The sequence below is a fragment of the Pezoporus occidentalis genome, unplaced genomic scaffold, assembly GCF_034315485.1.
Source record: "Pezoporus occidentalis ecotype Australia unplaced genomic scaffold, CSIRO_AGI_Poc_V1 ctg229, whole genome shotgun sequence".
NCBI lineage: Eukaryota > Metazoa > Chordata > Aves > Psittaciformes > Psittacidae > Pezoporus > Pezoporus occidentalis.
Genome location: NW_026914169.1, coordinates 1345075 through 1349451, shown reverse-complemented (window position 1 = coordinate 1349451; position 4377 = coordinate 1345075).

Genomic DNA, 4377 nt, shown 5'->3' with positions numbered 1-4377 from the left:
ATCACTGCTTACAAGAAGAGGAGCAAAATAGTATCTGCTCCAGCTCACCCTCAAGTAGGGACAGCAGAACATAAATGCAAGCAGACTATAAAACTTGATTAGATGAAGGGGAAGAGAGAAACGACAGGGTAAGCTTCCCTTATTTAGTAGAAACTGAGCTCGACAACGCTCCCTTGGCTGTTGCTTACCATCATGTACAAGGAGTTAATTGTAAAGTGTCAGACAAACTAGGAGGCTCAGTAATCAGGAACATAAGGTAGAAGGCTGAGCTCGGCTGCTTCAGCCTGGAGAACAGAGGGCTCTGGGGACACCTTAGAGCAGCTTCCAGTGCCTGAAGGGGCTACAAGAAAGCTGGAGATGAGCTTTGGATAAGGGCCTGTAGGGACAGGATGAAGGCGAATGGCTTTAACCTGACAGAGGAGAGACTGAGATGAGATCTTAGGCAGAATTTCTTCCCTGTGAGGGTGCTGAGGCCCTGGCACAGGCTGCCCAGAGAAGCTGTGCCTGCCCCATCTCTGGCAGTGTTCGAGGTCAAGTTGAATAGGGCTTGAAGGAACCTGGTCTAGTGGGAGGTATCCCTCCCAGTCTGTGATTCTATGAAGAAAAGACTGCTACAGATCTGCCTTGCAAATGAGCAACACAGTACCAATGTGTGAGGAGAGGTTCTGAAGTGCACAGGAAAAGGTTTCCAAGAGAAGGCTTTTAAAACAGTGATGTACTGGATTGCATTAGAGCTGTGGCATTTTTCTCAGGCAGCTTTACAACATAATGAACTTCAGCATTTGGCTGCCAGAGGCCATCCTGATTCCCTCACCCCAACTGAAGATGATGAATGCATCAAACTTCAGGTCAGCTGCAGGATGGAACAGAGGGAGAAATACAGTAGAGAGGGAGATGCAAGTGATGAGTGAACAATTCTGCTTCTGTCCAAGCTCAGAGACACTGCAAACACACAAAACCAAAAACATTTTGTACATCATGAAAGATGAAATATATTATTGTTTCAATATGATGTAACAATCTTTGCATACAGAGATGGAAAGAAATTTTAAAATTTAACTTCTAGCCTCATTTTTGAAAAATCTCTCCTCTCAGTAAAATTTTGACACAAAAAATGTTTTGTTTTGGCTTTTAATTCTAAAAATACTTCACAGTCCACTTGCAAATACTGTGGGAATAAATATGAGGTTTTTTTTAAAGACATTGTCTAGAAGAAGAAAAAAATTTCAAGGAGCAAAGAAAGAATGTTACAAAAGTAGCATCAAGAGAGGCCAAGAAAAGCCTCCTATCCTACCCAGCAGCAGACACTTAAAGCCAGGCTTAACAGCAAGCACATGCTAATAAACAGGCAGTTTCCTAGTGTTCAGCAGTTACACAGTTGAGTCTCTGCAACTGCTCTGAAAATTCATCAGTCTTCCATGATAAGACCATGACCTACTGTTAACCAAAGAGTACCAGTTTCCTCATAAATTATGCTATTGGAGAAATTTGTGTGGCTTGCAACATTTACTTTGAATGTTTGAACATCCCCTCCAAACACACTTTAACCCAAACGTTGTGAGCTGACAGCTATGATTCAACTAAGCAATAGCACCATTTTCTTAAAAAAAAGCAAAAAAAAAAGCTGGACCCATGTTTTGAAGCGCAAAAACAGTAAAGGTAGCAGCAGCCACTGCCTGCTTTCCAACAGGCAGGGCCATCCATTCACCCTGAATTATGATCACAAGATGCTACTTGTGCTACCAGCCATTGCGAGCATCCCTGCCACAACAAGGCAACCGCTCTCCTGGAAGGCTCAAGCACATACACGGATGCATGAAGGAGCTGCAATCTGCACAGACTGATGAGCTTGCTACTGCAAAAAGCCCAAGTGGGCAAGATGAGCTCATCCTCCAGCAGAACAACTGCTGAGCAGATCTGCACCTGCAGGGCAGTGAGGATACCCAGCCAACCCAAAGGAGGCCTCCTCTGCACCAGGCCATGGAGCACATCCATGGAGAAGTCAGCTCCAAGTGGCATTAAGCTCCTTCTCTCTGCAATGTGCAGTCCAAGAGCCAGTGATTCATCCCCTCAAATATTTGCTTACAGCCAACCATAATACTGCCTCATGATGGAAAATGCCTTTCCTTTCCATGAAATGGGAGTGTATTGCCAAGCAAACAAAAAGAACTTCACACATATAAATAAATAGGGAAGGTTTCAGCCACCAGAACTGCTTTTCCAGCTTCTGCCACTGTTACAGGAATAAGACGAACAATTTCTCAAGAGCGAAGTAACACAGGAGCTCAGTCAGCAAACCACATACTGAAGTTAACAGGTTTTCAAATGCAAAGCAGTTTCGGTCAGCAGCTTCCAATTAAAGAGATAAAATAATTAGAAATATTTCCTGAGGACTTCTTTCCCAAAGACACAATGCTCCTACAAGTTAAAAGATGGAAATACTTGTGACACCGGGTGAAAAGTTCAAACACCAAGAAGGAAACATAGCTGATGAATTGCTGCAAGATAATAGTCTTCAATACAGGAATCAGAGGAGGAAGAAGCCTGTTTGCAAGAAGAAGCTTTTAGAACATGGAAGGGATATCAGGGTGGAAATGACTGGGGAGGTGATGAAAACCAAGAATTTCCAGGAAAATAAATACAATTACCATAGAACCATAGAATCCCAGACTGGTTTGGATTGGAAGGGACCTTAAAGCTCATCCAATTCCAACCCCTGCCACAGGCAGGGACACCTTCCACTAGACCAGGTTGCTCCAAGCCCCGTCCAACCTGGCCTTGAACACTGCCAGGGATGGGGCAGCCACAGCTTCTCTGGGCACCCTGTGCCAGGGCCTCAGCACCCTCACAGGGAAGAAATTCTGCCTAAGATCTCATCTCAGTCTCTCCTCTGTCAGGTTAAAGCCATTCGCCTTCATCCTGTCCCTACAGGCCCTTATCCAAAGCTCATCTCCAGATTTCTTGTAGCTCCTTTAGGCACTGAAGCTGCTCCAAGTTCTCCCAGAGCCTTCTGTTCTCCAGGCTGAACAAGCCCAGCCCTCTCAGCCTGTCTCCAGAGCAGAGGGGCTTCAGCACTCGCAGCATCTTCATGGCCTCCTCTAAACTCCCTCCAAATCCTTGTGTTGTTGTCCCAGAGTTGGACACGGCTACAAGGACTGCTGGGGGGGGGGGTCTCCCCACAGCACTGTAGAGGGGCAGAATCCCCTCCCTTGACCTGCTGCTCCCACTCTGGGGATGCAGCCCAGAACATGGGGGAGATTTGGGCTCAAGCTCACATTGAAGCCAGGTCATGGGAAGCTTCTCCCCACCCAACACCCCCAAATCCTTCTCCATCCAGTCTCTCCCCAGCCTGTGCTTGTGCTTGGGATTGCCCCAACTCAGGCACAGGACCTTGTAATTATAGTGTGAAACTGAGACTCTCTCAGAAGATCACACTGACATCAGAGGTCAACCTTTCAATTGTAAGACTTGTGCAACTAAAGAGAAGTAACTACTTGGCATCCAACGTGGCTATCACACAGCACACGTGTAAGTGGACAACAGCCTTCAGGGGGAGCAAGTAAATGCCGTGAGAGTCCTTGTGCATGCGGTAACCAAACACTGGATTGTGTAATTGGAAGCAAATCCCTAATTCAACTCTATTTCTTTTCAAATATCCTGGAGGGTTATTGCTGGTATAAAAACTCAATGGGAGACAGCATTTACTGGCGAGCGGTATGTTACCATCTGACGCACAAAGCCATTACCACAATCATTTGTTCCCCTGCTGTAATCAGAGCACCCTAAACTGAAAGCAGACTGACTATGCCTGTTTCACATAAAGAGACTGATCATATCTGGAAACTTTCCAGCTTCTGCCAAGGTATGTGTCAGTAAAACCCCAAAGGGGTGTGCAGGGCTTACTCTTTAATAGGGCTTTACTCCTGCAGTCTCCTCTAGGTGATTCTAGCATGGTCAGAAACACCAAGTAGCTGAAGGATTTGATCTCTCATTTGACTTAACAGTCAAAGGAGGAAGATGCAGTAGACACCAAGTACCACCACAGTAGTTTCCTCCCTGTGAGGGTGGTAAGGCACTGGCACAGGTTGCCCAGAGAAGCTGTGGCTGCCCCATCCCTGACAGTGTTCAAGGCCAGGCTGGACGGGGCTTGGAGAAATCTGATCTAGTGGAAGGTATCCCTCCCTTTGGCAGGAGGCTGGAATTGGATGAGCCTTAAGGCCCCTTCCAACCAAAATCAGTCTGGGATTCTGTGATTCTTCCTATGTAGACTCACTGTGAAAGTCAGAGTTTATCATCACCTGTACACTGTACTACTTTGTCTTTTTACTTGCCTTAAATCCATTTATTAAGCTGGTACAGAAATGCTAAAAATGCAAC